At 46.7% G+C, this 18,180-nt stretch overlaps 1 protein-coding gene across 6 annotated transcripts in view; it reads left to right on the top strand.

The window, feature by feature from the left end:
* The window catches only part of PKP4 (plakophilin 4), a 275,173-nt gene that overhangs the window by 66,597 nt on the left and 190,396 nt on the right, over positions 1 to 18,180 (top strand). The gene's annotated exons all lie outside the window — the stretch shown is intronic.

Here is an 18,180-nt window from a genome sequence, read left to right as displayed (position 1 = left end):
AAAATCTGTTCTCCCTTTTTTTATGTTGTTAACACATTCCATATTGTTTCATTCATCCATCAAAAAGGCAAAACTGGCCTGTTTTTGTAACGGAGGCAGGAAGGCATTCAGTATCCCAATATGTTTGCAGAAAATATAGAAATAAGCTTTCCCTCTTTCTCACCCCCCTCCCCCCGCCCCTGTGACTTATTCATGTATATTCCACTTCAGGTGTTCTATAACTGCATCAGCTGGGATATACACTTCCAAAAAAATTATGATAGGTTTTGAAAGTAGACAGTTAGGATTCTGGAAAGTACATAGTATAAATCTGACAGTGAGAAAACTGTGTAAAATCTTTTATTTTTTCCTTACTATAAGGGAAGAAATTTTCCATGGTACAAAGGCATAGTCAAAACTGTGGCTGTAGTTGTCAGCTTTAAATCTTCCCACCTGTAAATCAGTGAAGCTGCTACATGATGAACATATTAGACATCCTTCCCTCCAGGAAGTGGAACATTCTTGTTCAGCATTTCTGCCAATTTCCTAGGCACTCAGGCTGCTTACAGACATAAGAAAACAAAAACCAGCATTTTAAACTCAGTGCACCCCCATGCCGAGCCCAGCACTTTCCCAGAAGAGGCATCACATTAGTTGGACCCAGCTCACTCAACGTCTGTATAGATTGGATGCTTTATCAGGGGGGGTTTTGGCACTTTTATCTAATAGCTGATTGAATCAGCTGTTGGGTAGGGCCTTTTGGCACTTATCTAAGTGCCCAATCTTTAAAGATGCCCCGGAACCAGGTTGAACTAAAGCGCTACTTCTTCTTCCAGTAAAGTACAGTTTTGGTTTTGGGGTTTTTTTCCACATCTGTCAGCAGTCTTAGTTCAGGAAGTCAGGGGCCCTCTGCACTTCATAAAGGAATAGCTCTTACTCCCTACAGTGTGTTCTTCCCTGGTGTCCAGCTCTTTCATGTATCATATGAACTTAGAGCATTACAGGGCCCACTAGGGCCTACAATATCCTAGATAACCTTGTATCTGCATTCCCTTCCTGTGCAAGGAATACCCTTATTTCATACTGCTTGAAAACATTGAGGAATCTCAGGTTGCAGTCCATCTTGCTAAGTAAAAGACCACATTAAATGCTGTCACCTCTGTCTCCATATAAAGCAGCGGTGCCTATAGTAACCCTTAAAACAGTTGATAAGTTAATAAAACAAATCTTGAAGATTTTGTAATGTAGTAGATTCACCTGAGATTCTGGAAGTTGTATAGGAGAGTTCTCTTAAGCCCCTTAATATACTCCATACCTTCCAGGCAATGCTAGGTAACAAAGCTTTATTGAAGCTAGCAAAAAAATGCTGGTGTCTGCCATATCATTGGTTGTGCCTATCTCAGGTAAGGCAGATCAGTGATATTATTACTTAGACTTATATCCCAACCTACTCAGAAAGGTGCAGGACAGTTCACTGCCTTTGAGTACCCTTACACTTTGGTATCTGCCTCATTAATGGTTGTGGTATCCCATGAGAGAAATCCCATAGCTACAACTGAAAATGAAACCAGTGACAGCTTGAGTATCTTAGGTATTTTTTCTACCAAATAAATCGTCAGATGGTTTGCAATTAAGAATTCTTCATGGATATGATATCACATAGTGACATAAACCTGTTCACAAAATGAGACCATAAGAGAAGAAAACAGAACTCAAATACTAATCTCATTGGCACAGCTAGTAACAAGAACTTCACTTCAGACAGTACTAGACACACTGGGATAACAAAATCCATAGCAAATTACAGTATACTGGTGGGTCATGATTTATAGTACTGAGACCAAGAGTTGGACTTACCAAGGTGGTGTTGTGGAAAACTATTGAAGACTTTCCTTGAGGGTATACTGCATTCATTGAAAGAGTGCCCAGCCCTCCTTCAGTCAGTTTCTAGAGAGAATTGGGGACACCTGAAAGACAATTGCCTAATGCCTTATCAGTATTGTTCACGTGCTGAGGAAAAAGTTAGCTTTTCTGGAAAAGGAGACGACTTGTCTCTATTTTCAGCTTCCCATTCTGCAGCCATATCAAAACAAACCTTTTGAACATCTCTGTATACAGCAGGGGTTTTCAACCATTTTAGATTCCAGGCATCCCTTCATAACTTTTCTGAATTTGGTGGTACCCTAATTGAGAAACACTGTTCTAATGTCTCAGCTTCCCTGTGTACTTCTGTTTCCAGGAGGATCCTGCAGAGCTGGATCAGGAAGCAGCTGCAGGTAGGACTGCTCATTAGATTTATAATTTAATGCAGGTAAGAGCAGCCACTTCCCAATCTGGCTCTGCAGATGTCTTGCAGAAACAGAGGTGCACAAGGCAGTTCTACCTGGTGGCATCCTTGAAAGGGTCTTGTGGTACCCTAGTTATGAAACACTGGGCGGTTACTCTCTTCTTCAGTGTGGGGTCCTAGAAATTCTGTGGAACTCTGGAGGTGCATTCCCTAGTCCTTTACCTTTTTTCCCTCATGTCTAGTCAGGGAACCCTTTCAGGACAGGCTGGTTATATCAAGAGGTGGATTCACTTCCTGTCTCACAATGGTGGAAGAAGTACCTGTGAAGTGTAGAGGAAGAGATTTTACTGTAATTCCTTAATTTAAGATCCTTGATTCCTGATTTCATAGATTTCATAGACATTAGGGGCTGGAAGGGACCTTGCGAGATCATCGGGTCCAGACCGCTGCCCAGGGGCAGGAAGTCAGCTGAGGTCAGATCACCCCAGCAAGATAAGCATCCAAGCATTTCTTAAAGGCATTCAGAGTAGGTTCTTGCACCACTTCTGGGGGGAGCCTTTCCAGACTCTGGGGACTTGGACCGTAAAGAAATTTTTCCTTCTGACCAGTCTAAAGTGGCCTTCCAGCAGTTTGTGACCATTAGACTTTGTCTTCCCTTGGGTAGCCTGGTGAACAGGCGTTCTCGCAGTTCCTGATGCATGCCCCTTTTGTACTTATAGGCTGCTGCCAAGTCATCCCTGAGCCTTCACTTCTCCAGGCTGAAGAGTCCCATGCTTCTCAGCCTCTCCTCATAAGGCCTTGACCTCTGATCATTCGGGTGGCTCTGGACTCTCTCATGGTTCTTTGAGAAGTTTCAAGGTGTTTCACAATGGTAACTTATAATTCCATCACTAATACTGGCTTATAGCTCTCAAGTACTCAAAAACTTAGGCAAAACTTTCCTGAATTTAGTTAAAGCATCTAGGCTTGTCCTAATAGATCTCTTCCTTCATATCTGCCAATCCACTGCCAGCAGTTAGTTCTGCCCTGCCTGCTTCAATCCTGTCACACACATGACATCACTTCTGCTCCTCTTGTATTTCCTGCAGTTCTTAATTCATTTCTCCACGGACTGAAGGTGGAAGGGAGGAGTCAGCTGCAACAGCTGCCTGTTACGTTTTCCAGGTTACTGTGTGGTTGCTTGGAGGAAGATGAGAGAACTCTGTTCACTTCCTTAATCGACTCTAATTGGCTTCTCTGCCACTAAAGGGGGCAGGAAGGGCAGGTGTCCAGGTAAAGGATACCTGATTTGACTTAGAGGTGCTGTATAATCTGTAATATTACCTAAGGGAGTAAGCTACTTGGGAGTTAGCTGTGAAAGGCTGTGAACTCTGGAACTTTTAAGGAAAATTTTAAGGAAACTCTTGAACTTTTAAGGGTGTATTGCATTAAACAGATGCACCTTACAAGCTCATTTGGGTCTTAATGATTTGATTTATATCTATCCCAGTTAAGTGCAGTCTTGTGTTCTGTTGCATGTTTAGTTTTAGCTATCTTTGTTTATAATGGGGGGGAAGACATCTAGAGTCTTGGATATGCCCACGTGGGAGCATCTGGAGCTTCTGATGTCACCTCGTAAATGTTGGAAGACATCTGAATAGAAACATAAATAGATCAGTACTGCAATGCCTGCTATTAATTTGTAGCACCCAAACACACATTATTCGGTGCAGTGGTTCTCAATATTTTTAGACTTAAGGTACCCTCCATAACTTTTCTGAGTTTCACAGCACCAATTTTAAAAATGAGTTTATTTCTTACAGTGCTCACTTCTGTCTACCCTGTGTTGTCCGTAAAAGGGTTGCAGGGCACCCCTGAGACCACAGCAGAAGGGTGGTGCACAGTGCTCAGAGCTGGCTGAGGCTGTGTGGTGGGGCACATAGGGGAGCTTTGGGGTGGGTCATTAGATTCCTGAAAGAGGCAGCTGCCCCCACAATAGGGGGAAGGGAGCAATTGGGTGCTGGAAGCAGAGTGGCTGGTGCCAGATGGGGCAGAACACTGCTGTGCCCTCCTCTTTCCTCTGTCCATCCTTTCTCCTCCTCCAGTGTATAGTTGAGGGGGCAAGTGCAGCCCGTGCTGCTGTGCCTACTCCTTCAGAGATTTGTACTCTTGCAATCCAACTCACCAGCCCCTGCAACTCCCCCAACCAGCTCTAGAAGCATGGGAACAGGGAACGAGACAGGTGAAAAATCACTGCTTAGAGTGTTGGACAAAACAGGCTGTTTGGGGGAGCGGAGCAGAAGCCCCCAGAGCAGCTGGCAGAAGTGTCACTTGTCCATAGGATGCTGGAGCAGGCATAGTGTGGAAGAGCAGCTGGTTACCTCATCACTTACTGGGCAGGTGCCACAACATCCTTGCAAAGATCTTGCAGCACCCCAGGGTGAGCATTCCCTGCTGGGAGTCACTGGACTAATATACAATGAAGTAACATACTTACTGGTAGGTGAAATGGACTTAGTGATGAGGAGAGAGAAATTGTGCAGTGGCTTCAGGAGAAAAACTGAGTTGCTTTACTACTTTAAAAATTATGCAAATTGTAGAGTCAAGTTTGCACTTATTGAGAACTGTCATTTCTTCAAATGAGAGGTCCTTCCAGTCCAGAAGGTGGGTGAGCATAAATAGAAACTTGCCTTATTGAAGTTTTACCTGGACTTTTTTAACTTAATGTACTGCATAACCCAAGCTCTTAATTAAGTTTCGTAGCCTTGATTGCAATCATTTCAAATCATCAAGAATACTCATTTCCTTTAAGTTAAGTATGGGCATAAGTGCTTGTAGAATTAAAGCCAATATTTATCTAATTTGATTAGAAAATCAAAGATTTAGAAAATTGGTATCTTTGCCAAGAAATATGTGTTAATTGAAAGATCAGCAGTTGAAAGCTACTTGTCTAGAAAGTTATGATTATTTAATTTTATCTCTGAATAATGTTGGAATAAATGAACATTTAACCTTGACGTTCACATTTAACAAATTTGATAACTTAATCTGAATAAGTTGTTACAAGGGATCAATCCAGCATATTGCATATTTAGAAAAAATGTACTGATTTCTTTCAGTTATTTTAGACAGAGGAAACTTAATCTTGACAGAATTATAAATAGAAGTTTAAACAAAATTTACAAGAAATGGCTTGTGGGTTTCATCTCAATTTCAGGACTTTGGGTTAAAAAGGAAAGTGAGAGGGATTAATGAAATCATGAATTGGCAAATGTGTCATCCTGCTAACATAGGGCTGGTCACTGAATATAACAAGATAAAAAAATATATTACAATGTAGTTTGAAGTGTTCCAGTATTTAATGTTTTATTCATGATCAGGAATGGCCAGATCATGTATCGAGGCGTATAATTTTAGATTATTTTACTCAGACATAGAATAACTGTAGATCTATACCAGAGCTGTCCAACCTCTGAGTGGCCAGGGGCCTCAAGGCCTCACGACCGCATGGGCTTCCTGTAACACGGGCAACATGCCACACTGTTGCACATGCCCAACTCCCCCCTCCCTTTTTCCCAGTTGCCCTGGCGCACACCCACACACTGCAGGCATGCCCCTGCTGCATTGTCCCAGTGCTGCTGTGCTTTGCATGCTAGGCCACATGAGTCTCTCCTGCCACACGGCAGGCAACCTGCTGTACTGTGCCTGTGCTCTGCACTGTGCTGCATAGGGTCCCTGTCTCCCTTAGCTCAGCTTCCAGGGAGCAGAAGCCAGGGATTCAGAGAGCCCAGAGACTGGCAGCAACAGCTGCTAGGTAGAGGGGAGCAGCTTCCAAACTAGGAGTCCTGGGGCCACATTTTAAAACCCTGAGGTCACATACGGTGTGCGGGCTACCAATTGGACATCTCTGGTCTACACAATGAAGTTAACTACAGTATACCAATAATAAAGAAATATTCCTCTAACCTTGACACAGATAAATATTCATGAGGTATCTCCTTCACACATGTTCACGTGCACAGATTTTGTACCAACTGGGAATTCAGTCTTAAAGGTGAAGAATAGTAGCCATAAGTTTAGAAGCAGCTGCATGCTTGCAAAATAAAAGGACAGTCTCTGTAATGTAAAAGGCATTGTAAGAATTATTCTACACATATGACTAAATACATTGTCCAAGCTACATTTAGATACTTTTCATTGTATAGAACAGTAACTCAGCTGTGGGAAATGTTTGAAACCACTTAACAGTAGCCTGTGATGGCATCTTGGTAGCTATTTAAATGGAAGTAGTAGTCAAGATTAAGCAAGATTCTTACAGAAAAATTAACCCAATCATTTTTGTTGGGGGGAGGGATTAACTTTCTGGCAAATTATAAGAAAATAGAGATGGGAAAGTTACTTCATGAAGTCATTGAATCCTGCCCCTTGAACATGCCTGACTAAACCATCCCAGACAAGCATTTGTCTTAAAGCTGTTATTGAAAATTTCCAGGGATGGAAATTCCACAACTTCTTCTCTAGGTTCCAGTGCTTAACCACCCTCATAGAGCATTCTTCATCATTTCCAGCCTATATTTCTTCTGCTGCAGCTTGAATCCATTGCTCCTTGTCCTGGTCTCTACAGCCACAGAGAGAAATCAGTTGTCATCCTTTTTATAATCTCTCTTCAGATGTTTGAAAATTGTTATCTGATCTTCTTGCAATCTTCTCTTCTCCACATTAAATAACCCCAGTTATTTCACCCTTTCCTGAAATCATGCTTCCCAGGCCTCTAATCATGTTGTCACTTTCCAATCTGTCCACATTTTTCTTGAAGTGTGGGGATCAAAACTCTATGCAGTGTCAAAACTCTGTGCACCCCAGATGAGGCCTAGAGCAAAATAATCTTTTCCCTTGATATGCAAGAGTCATTCCTGTTAATACAACCCAGTATGCTCTTGACTTCTTTTTCAACAAGAGCACTGTTGGCTCATTCAGCTTTGGTACACTGTGACCCCTAGGACTTTCTGTGCAGCACCAAAAACTAGCCAGTCCTTACCCCAGTCTGTATTTGTGCATGCAGTTATTCTGTCCCAAGTGCAGGACTTTGCACATTGTCCTTACTGAATCTTATCTGACTGACTGCGGACTGTTTATCCAGGTCATTCTGGATCCAATCTCTACTCTCCAGAGTGTCTGCAACTTGACCCAACCTGGTGTCACCAGCAAATTTACTAAGCATTCACTCCCATCAATGAAATTATTAATAATGTTAAGCAATATCAGACCCAGGACAGAGCTCTGGGGAACCCCACTTGATATCTGTGTCCAACTAGATGTTGAGCTGTTAATGACTACTCTCTGAGCACAACGATTGATCCATGCAGTTATGTGTCCACTGTGTAATATACAATCTATCACCTTATCATAGAAAGGTAACAAATTGGTCAGGCTTCCTCCTGGTAAATCCATGCTGCTGTACCTTGTTATCCTCTTGGTGCTTTGTAATAGATTCCGTGAAGAGCTGCCCCATAATCTTTCCAGGTATCAACATTTGGCTGACTGGTCTCTATTGCCTTGGATCCTTTTTCTTCCTTTTCTTAAAGTTGGGCATTGTTTTCCCTTTTCCAATCATCTGGGACCTCACCCAACCTCCACAGTTTCTCAAAAAAGGATAGGCTCTGAAATTATGTACGCCAAATCCTTCAGTATCCTAGGTTGTGTCCCATTTTGCCCAGTCGATTTGAAAGCACCTAGCTGCTCTAAGTCAGGGCAGTTATTTAGGGCACAGGGTTGCTTACCGAGTTTTGGCAAGCTGTCAAGGGCCACATGGGTAGCCCCATTGCTTGACAGGTGCCCCACCCCTGGTCACCATCTTGGGACCAATATCCCAGGGCCAGCACCGGTGCAGCCCAGAGCAGGGTGTAGGCCTGTCTGTGGAGCTGGGCTAGGCTGCACCAGCAGGGAGAGGGGTGAGCTGGCCCAGCTCCGTAGAGCCTCTGCCGGCCAGGACCCTGTACCCCTGTCACCCTGCTCTGGGCCCTGCTGGCACTGGCCTTGGGACACCAGTGCAGGCCCCATGCACCTGCTCACTCCCAGTACCCCCCAGCCCTGCAGTACAGGCAGGGGCAGCACGCAGCCTCGACCACCCCTGCTCGCTGGCAGGGAAGGAGTTGGTGTGGAGCACGGGGAAAAGTGGCCCCTTGTGGCCTGCATTCCCTTCTGCAGCCACTTGCAGCCTTTGCAAGACTATTCTGAGCAGGTACAGGCAGCCCAGGTGGGCTGAGTGGCTGCAGCGCAGGTCGCCAGCCATGGGGCCGGGGAGGGCCTGCTTTTCCCCAGGCTCGGCACCAGTTCCTTCCCCCACTTAGCTGAGGTGGGCGAGGCAGTTGCATGGTCCCAGGCCAGAAGACCCTGCTGGGGCTTCCAGCTGGGAAGGCAGGGTTGGGTGGACCCTGCTGTTTCAGGAGCCTGCCTGGGATTCCCCTGGGTCCTAGTGCCCCTGGGTCCTGTCATTTTTGACAGGAACCAAGGATAGATAAATTTTAATTTTCAAAAATTTTTTAGGGCCCCACGGACCAGATAGAATAGCCTTGCAGGCTGGATCAGGGCCATGGGCCATATTTTGCCCACCCCTGCTCTAAGTAATTCTTAACCAGTTCTTCTATTACTCTAAACTGTTTGTTTCTTTCCCTGTTATGGCTGCCAACTGCACTGATCATCTGGTAGCTGCCCATTTATGAGAATACTGAAGTGAAAAAGACATCTTCTTTGTATTGTCTGTAACTAGATTGTACTCTGCATTTTGTAAGGAACCTATGGTTTTTTTCCTCTTCCACTTACTTTTGACATGCTTCGAGAATTCTCTTATTGCCTGTGATGTAATTGCCAATTGCATCTCGATCGTGCCTTACCCTTACTAATTTTCCAAAACTCATTATTTTTGCCATTAATGATTCTAGGCCAGAATTTCTAAAATATGACAGGCTTTTCTTGATTACTTAAAGCCCAAATTAAGTACAGATTCTTACACAATCGTAGGCATGCACCCATTCTTTTTATTGCCGTCTATCTAGTTCTTCAGAATAGAGATTTGGAAGAGAGCGGTTATTTGAGTTGCTTGTTTCATTTTTTTCCTTAAACCAAAGTCTGTTGTATATAGCTTTTAGTGCATGAAATACAGGCAGTCCTCAGACTTACGCTGCAATTGGTTCCTGAAAACCTCATCTTAAGTCAAAACGTTGCAAGTCGGAACCAATTTTCCCATAGGAACAGTGTTATAAATGGGGGGTTGGTATCTTTATGATGGTCAATTACAGCTGAGTCCAGCTGGTAAATCTGTTGTGGTGGAAGGGGAGGGTGGAGGGAGATCAAGGCCCCTGCAATGAGGGAGGGACTGGGGCTGGGGCAAGCACTGCCCAGCTGGTGCTGGGCAGGCATGGGACTGAGCTGCAGCTCATTGGGGGGGGCAGTGCAGGGAGGAAGAGAGTGGTGGATCCTGCTGCTGCACACTGCTCGTTGGGCAGCTCATTCGTAGGTTCCTGCCACTGCTTCTGCTGCTTGTCCAGGAGGACATGAGGGAGCATGTGCCCCTGCATCTGCATGGGGTGGGGTCAGGTCTGTACTGGGCTGCACTGCAGGCTGGAGGCGGTGGTGCTGGGAGCAGGGTTTATGTTCTCCTGCCACTCACCTAGCTGGGGTGGGACGGGCACGGGATGGAGCCACTGCACTGCCTTCAGATAAGCAGTGCACAGCAGTGGGAGCTGCCCTCTCCGCACCCCCTGGACGAGCCATGGCTTCATGCCACACCCACCCTGCCCTGGCTGGGTGAGCAGTGGGGGACCTGCAGCCACCCAAAAATTTGCCTTAGCTTTCACCGCCCACCTGGAGCCTAGCCCACAATAGCCCACCCCCGGGGGGCACCCCCCCATTCCCTTCTGCATAAGTAGTAGGAGCAGCGGCAGGAACTACTGGAGAAGCCACCAGATGAGCAGCACACAGTGATGGAAGCCACTGCCCACTCCCTCCTGTGCTCCCCTCCCCAATGAGACACAGCTCAGTCCCATGCCCACCCAGCCCTGGCTCGGCAGCACTTGCCCCGGCCCGAGTCCCAGTCCCTCCCTCACTGCAGGGGCCTTGATTTGCCCCCATCTCCCACCCCCCTTCCTTTCCCTCTCCCTTCCACTACAACAGACTTACCAGCTGGACAAAAGTTGAAACGCACGTTGCAATGTCGAAATAGATTGTCAATTTTTAAACGTTGTAAGTAACATTTGTTGTAGCTCAAAGTCGTAAGTCAAGGACTGCCTGTATTTGGTTATTGTAACCAGGAGCCAGTGGGCTCCTTTTACTTTAAGAGGAAGCTGCAGAAGGCTGAGCTGGCTGCATGAGGGCTGGCAGCTAGGAAACAGACTAACTGCTTATAAGCCAGCACGCTAGTAGCCCTTTGGATTAGAGGCCACCTGTCAGGACACGACTATGCCAGGAAGTAGTAGTGGGGCAGTAAGCTACACTAAGACAGTTGTCTAGACAGCCTAGAAACCATGGGCTGAAAGCAGGTAAACTAAGCTACTGCAAGATAAGGCAGACTGGTCATCAGTCACAAAGTGGAAAACCCTGAGGATGGCTGGGGAGCCACTAGACCAGAAGGGGTAGGGCTTCAGAGGTACATAAGACCAGACAGCCAGTCTGGCCCTGCAGATGGCAAGGGGAGGAGCTCCAGAGCAAGGGTGCTGCAGGAGGGAGACTGATACCTGAGCTGCTCTGAGAGTTGCAAGTAAACAGCTTATAGCTTGCAGGGAGGTATGGACCTAGTATGGGGATAATTTGGTTACATCCAGTGGCCATGTAGTTTTGGTTAAGCTTTTATGATAATGGACTGGGTGTGCCTACAAGGAGTGATGAGGAGACCACTTTGGTGCCCAAGGGGCATGTGTGGCTCTGAGTCCTGCCAGAGGCTGTGCTCAAGGTACATGCAGGCTGACCTAGAGTCTTAAAGCCTGCACTTAGAAAGTCAATAGAGGCAGTCTGGAACTGAGAAGGCCAGCAGCCCGAAGCCCCAGAAGGGCAGAAACCAGGACCAGGATTCCAGAGCCCCAAGAGAGGTGAGACAGGGACTGGGTCCCCGAAGCTGAAGTCCAGAACAGTGGACCTTGGACTATGGACTCAGCTAGAGGAAAGGGGTGGAAGCTGAGAAGGCCAAGGCCCCAACAAGGGTATGGGGGCCTGGAGAGGCCTGACATTAAAGTGATTAAATAGTAACATCTGCAAGGCATGGGTGTGGCTGTGGGAGCAGAAGGAGACCATGAATAAACCTTAAGGCAACAGATACCCTGGAGCATAGCTGGGTCAGGAAGGCTCACTTAGAGCCTGAGGGTAGGAATGGAACCAGCAACATAAGGCAGAGACCTGTTGACTGAAAAACAGACACTCTAGGACCCATAGGCAGCCTCCTGTTTCATAATCAAATTATTACAACAAAGGCATGGCAGGAGAGATGGAAACCGAAGGTATGCCAGAAGCTGGAGCAGAGCAGAAATCATGTGGCCACTGGGGGTGTCACCGTCACCCCTGGGGCCCCACTGCCACCCCTGGGGCCCAATCTTGTTGTAGTCATTTAACAATAATCCCATTAGAAACATGAAAGACAGAACTGTAGGAGTTCAGGAACACAAGGCAAATGTAACCCAGGAAGTCATTTATCTAGTAGTTTTCTTGTTCCCTGCAGGATGATGTCTGAGCTGATTATATTATATGCCTATGGGGAGAAGCAGCAAAAAAAACCCTACAGTTTCTTCCTTTGATGAAAATATGTGAACCTTGGAATAAAAAGTTACTGAAAATTTACCAAGAGAATCCATTTTATGGATGTGAAGTGAATTCGAAAGACTAATCATCTGTTTCGTAATAGGGCAAACTATGATATTGCATGCTAGCTCTCCTGAAATAATACTTCATAACCTAGAAGATTAATACATTTAACATTAGCTTTTTACTAGCAAGCAAAAAGGAATAAATGGTTTTCTTAAGGGATTATATGAAGCATAAAAACAAAGCCTGTATATAAATGAAGGAAAAAAAAATTTTACTGAGTGGAGTTCATGGAACAAATCAAAGTCCTTCAGAAAATATGAATAGGGGGCTATTGTAAGAAATGAAAGATAGCATCTAGGTGGTTAAATTCTTATTGTTGGCAATTGTTGTTCTTTTTTTTTTTTTTTTTTTTTTTTTTTGGCCAGACTTCAGATGCAATTTAATGAGCCCCCCTTTTTTTTCTAGCCTCTAGTAAAACATTTCCTTACTTGGACATAGCATACAGAAGGTGGTTATAACATTGGAATAGGCCCACATTTCTAACCAACTTGTCCATCAGAAGTAGTGCACAAATGTGTTTATTTAAAGGTAATGTAAGAAAGCCAGTATTCCTAAGAGAATCTCTTTTTAAATAGTAGTGCACATGTGCATTTTTTTCTGGAATGCAAAGAAAATGGCCAGTATACCTTTTTTATCAAAGGCTGCATCTTGAAAAATAAAAATGAATATGTATCTGATGAAATCAGCAGTCTCCTTTACAAGCTGACAAAATTTAGACTTGGAATCAATTCACTTGATTCCAGGTGAATGGTACTATGGAAGAAGACTGTGCTATTGCTATTGCTATTGCTGAGGGAAACTAGTGAGATATGGGGTAAAATGGCATGTACAAACAGTTCCCAAAATATGTAGATTCACGATTCAGCACTGTTGTGGACTTCACAGTCAAGCATGCCCTCATCCTGATAATTTACCACTTAAGACAAGGTTGTCTGGGACAAGTTCATCTGCCACTGCTCTCTGTCCCAGGTGGCCATGGCTATCTGTTCCCAACAGTCACTGCTACTCTCCCTGGCCCACAGTACCCTGGACATATTATATTGCTTGTGGCCAACACCTCTTCAAGGTGGAAAATACTGGCAGAGAGGGAGAGCTGGACATATACATAGTCATGCCTTCCTGTGCATGGAATTAGGCAAGTGCCTGGTATTTCTCCCATGAAATGCCCATCCTTGCTCATCTTGCAGATAACCAAAGACAAATTGGCATGCATGAGCTGCCACTGGGTCCATTGCCATAGTTTCATAGTTAGTAGTGTCAGAAGGGACCTGAGCAGATCATCAAGTGCAACCCCCTGGCATGGGCAGGAAAGAATGCTGGGGTCAAACGACCAAAGCTAGGTGATTATCTAGCCTCCTTTGGAAGACCGCCAGGGTAGGAGCAAGCACCACTTCCCTTGGAAGTTGGTTCCAGATCCTAGCTGCCCTGACTGTGAAGTAGTGCTTCCTGATGTCTAGCTTGAATCTACTCTCAGTCAACTTATGGCCGTTAGTCCTAGTTACTCCTGGTAGTGCTGGGGGGAGCAAGGTCTCTCCCATTCCCTGCTGGTCCCGCTTGGTAAGTTTATAGATGGCCACCAGATCCGCCTCTCAGCCTTCTCTTATGGAGGCTGAACAGGTTTAGGTCCCATAGCCTTTCCTTGTAAGGCCTGCTCTGCTGCCCCCTGATAATGCGAGTGGCCCTCCTCTGGACCCTCTCCATGTTGTCCACATCCCTCCAGAACTGGACTCAGTACTCCAACTGCGGCCTGACCAATGTCGCATAGGGGGAGGATCACCTCCTTGGAGCTGCTCGTGATGCTTCTGTGGATGCATGACAAGGTGTCGTTAGTCCTACTGACCATGTCCTCACATTGGCGGCCAGTGTTCATCTTGGAATCAGTAATGACTCCCAAGATTTTTTCTGCCTCTGTGCTGACAAGAAGGAAGTTCCTCAGCCTGTAGGTATGCTGCTGGTTCTTCATCCCCAAGTGCATCACCTTGCACTTGTTAGTACTGAAACCCATCCTATTCTCATCTGACCACCCCTGTAACCTGTCCAGATCTAGTTGTAGCCTGTCCCTCTCTTCTAGCGTGCCCACATCTTAGCGTCATCCGCTAATTTGAACAAGGTGTTTTTTCAACCCCTCGTCCAAGTCGCTGATGAAGATGTTGAGCAGTGCGGGTCTGAGTACCGAGCCCTGGGGAACCCCACTGCCCACATCCCTCCAGGTTGAAAATGACTTGTCCACTACCACTCTCTGGGTACGGCCCTCCAGCCAATTTGCAACCCATCTGACTGTGTAGGCATCAACGCCACAGTCGCCTAATATTTTAATGAGAATGGGGTGAGAGACCGCGTTGGCAGCTTCCACCTCTGTGTGTGCCCCTGGGGGAGGCATAGGGGGCATGTGCCCCCCCCCCCTGCGATTTTGTGAGGCTGGACTGCCCACTGAAGGCCCGGAGCCAGGGGCTGGGCTGGGCTGGGACTGCGCTCAGGGCAGGCAGCAGCAGTGCTTGGAGCGGGGGCTACATGGTGGGCTACAGTCACTCCAAAATTCTTCCTAGTCCCCCCGCCCCCTCATGCCGCTGCCCTCCCTGAGCACAACCCTGGCCCAGCCCCCTCACCCCTCCCCCAGTCAGGAAGAGGCCAGCGCAGCCCCTGGCCCTGAGCCCATGGTAAGCAACTCATCCTCACCCCAGACAAAAATCCAGGGGGGCACATGCCCCCCATGCCTTGCCCAGGGGTGCATGCAGCAGTGGGAGCCACGTTCCCTCCCTGTGGCACCAGGGATGACTATACACTGCAGTTGCTTGGGAATGTAGGGGGGCAGTCAGGAAGGCCAAAGCAGAAATGGAACTGGGACTAATTTAAATACATAGGGGGTAAAAAGAAGGTTCCACGTAATGTGGGGCCCTTGCAGGACACGTTAGGAAACTTGGTCGTCACACCAGATGACAAAACCAACATATTTAACAAATCCTTTGCCTCCATCTTCCTAAGCAGGGACTGGAACAGCCACCCCGCTGCTGGGCCCCCCTCAGGCTCCAGGGGAGGCACACCTAGGCTAAGGGTTAGTGAGGAACTAGTTAGGGAGCTTCTGGAGGGACTGGACATATTCATGTCAGCTGGTCCAGACGATCTCCACCCTAGAGTACTAAAGGAATTGGCTGAGGTCATTGCAGGACCCCTGGCACGGGTTTACGAGCACTTGTGGTGCTCTGGTGTGGTGCCAGAGGACTGGAAGAGGGCCAGTGTGGTTCCCATCTTCCAAAAGGGTAAGAAGGAGGACCTGGGAAACTATAGGCCACTTAGTCTTACTTCGATCCTAGGCAAGCTGTTTGAGAAAATTATGCTGGCACATATCCACGAGGGGCCAGCAGAGGATTTCATGCTTAGGGGTAACCAACACAGGTTCATCAGTGGCAGGTCCTGTCAGACCAACCTGGTGGCCTTCTATGATCAGATTACCAAATCCATTAGATGCAGGGGTAGCAGTGGAAGGCCTTCAAGACTGTCTCTCACCCTGTTCTCATTAAGAAACTGGGGGACTGTGGTGTCGACACCCACACAGTCAATTGCGTGGCCAACTGGCTGGAGGGCCGCACCCAGAGAGTGGTGGTGGATGGGTCATTTTCAACCTGGAAGGACGTGGGCAGTGGGGTTCCGCAGGGCTCGGTCCTCGGGGCCCACACTGTTCAACATCTTCATCAGTGACTTGGATGAGGGGGTAAAAAGCACCCTGTTCAAATTTGCTGATAACACTAAGATGTGGGGGGATATGGGCACGCTAGAAGGGAGTAATAGGCTACAATCAGACCTAGACGGGTTACAGGGGTGGGTGGATGAGAATAGGATGGGATTCAACACTGACAAGTGCAAGGTGATGCACCTGTGGAGGAACAACCGGCACCATACCTACAGGCTGGGGAACTCCTTTCTTGTCAGGACAGAGGCAGAAAAGGATCTTGGAGTCATCATTGATGCCAAGATGAACATGGGCCGGCAGTGTGGGGATGCAGTCAGGAAGGCCAACCGTACCTTGTGATGCATCCACAGATGCATCTCGAACGCATCCAAGGAGGTGATCTTCCCCTCTATGCAGCACTGGTCAGGCGCAGCTGGAGTACCGCGTCCAGTTCTGGGTGCCGCACTTCAAGAAGAATGTGAACGACATGGAGAGGGTCCAGAGGAGGGCCACTCGTATGATCAGAGGGCAGCAGGGCAGACCCTATGAGGACAGGCTATGGGACCTAAACCTGTTCAGCCTCCACAAGAGAAGGCTGAGGGGGATCTAGTGGCCTGTTACAAACTACTCAGGGGGGATCAGCAGGCACTGGGCACTGCCAGGAGTGACCAGGAATAACGGTCACAAGCTGGTAGAGGATAGATTTAGGCTAGATATCAGGAGGCACTACTTCACAGTCAGGGAGGCTAGGATCTGGAACCAACTTCCAAGGGAAGTGGTGCTGGCTCCTACCCTGGGGGTCTTTAAGAGAAGGTTAGATGAACACCTTGCTGGGGTCGTTTTGACCCCAGTAATCTTTCCTGACATGGCAGGGGGTCAGACTAGATGATCTACTCAGGTCCCTTCTGACCCTAGAAACTATGAAACTATGGATGATCTGCCCTGGCTAGGCAGCACTTGCCCCAGCCCCTCTCACTCCCTCACTGTGCAGGGCCTCTATCTATCCCGTCTCCCCTCCATACCCCTTCCTTCCCCCATGCTCCTTTCACCTCACAGATTTACTAGCCAGATGCTGCTCTCCACGCTGCTGGGCTGCATATCAGCCAGCTGTCAGACTGGTATCAGCCAATATGGCTGGTTAATAATCGGCCCTCAGTATTAGCCCAAAAAATCTTGATCTGTGCATCCATGATTTTGACACTTTCTTTCTTGACGCTATATCATTTGACCCCCATATCCCCCTCCCCGCTCCATGTCCAGCCACCACCACCAGAGGGACTACACTTATTAATAAGGTTGAAAACCCCTGCCTTGGACTCAATCAGAGATTCATAAGTTTGAGCCTGAGTTGACGTCATCAGATGCAGCATAAGCTTTCGTAAGCCCAAGCTCATTTAATCAAATGCATAGATTTCATAGACATTAGGACTGGAAGGGACCTCGGGAGATCGAGTCCAGCCCCCTGCCCAAAGGGCAGGAAGTCAGCTGGGGACATAGGATTCCAGCAAAATAAGCATCCAATTTGCTCTTGAAGGTGTTCAATGTAGGTGCTTGAACCACCTCTAATGGCAGGCAGTTCCAGACCTCGGGGGCTCGGACAGTAAAGAAATTCTTCCTTGTATCCAGCCTGAAATGGTCTTTCAATAATTTATAACCGTTCGACCTCGTCATGCCTTGGGGTGCTCTGGTGAACAAACATTCCCCCAGATCCTGGTGGTCACCCCGATAAACTTTTAGGTGGCTGTCAGATCACCCCTGAGCCTGCACTTTTCCAGGCTAAAGAGTCCCATGATGCTCAGCCTGTCATTGTAAGGTCTGTTTTCCTAACCTCTGATCATGCCCTTCTCTGGACACTCTTCAGCACCTGATGAAGTGAGTTTGGGCTCACAAAATGTATGCATCTCTGATGTAGTTATTTTATAAGGTGCATCTCAACATTGCCTTCTGACTGATTTAAGACTAACATGGCTAACTACCTCTCTGCTTATTTTTAGCAAGCCACAGAAGGTTAATAGTGAGATTTTTCTAAGAGCTTATCTCAACTGTGCATGTGGAACTTGGAGGAAAGAGCACAGAGAATAATCTGTATGCATATAGCTTGTATGTCTGTATCTCTGTAAATAATTGTCTTAATAAAGACAGTCCTCTCCTGTACTGCATGCTGATTAATAACATGAAACAAACAAAGTTGAACATAATTTTATAGGGCAAACAAAGGACATATCACTAACCTCAATTCATTCCAACTTTCAAAGGGACTGTTGCAAACAGCTGAGTGTATGGAGTACATGGAGATTCTCAAAAAACCCTATATTGGTACAAACTTTAGCTTACATTTTTTTCCAAGTTTAATATAGAAATGCCCCTCCAAGGAGCACAGGAGACAACAATTTAGAGGAGAGGTGTTAGTGAAGAT

This window comes from Crocodylus siamensis, chromosome 4 (assembly GCF_052110815.1).
Source record: "Crocodylus siamensis isolate JL-2025a chromosome 4, ASM5211081v1, whole genome shotgun sequence".
NCBI classification, from domain to species: Eukaryota; Metazoa; Chordata; order Crocodylia; family Crocodylidae; genus Crocodylus; species Crocodylus siamensis.
The sequence above is the reverse complement of the archived record's forward strand: the minus strand, read 5'-3'. Positions and strand labels throughout refer to the sequence as shown.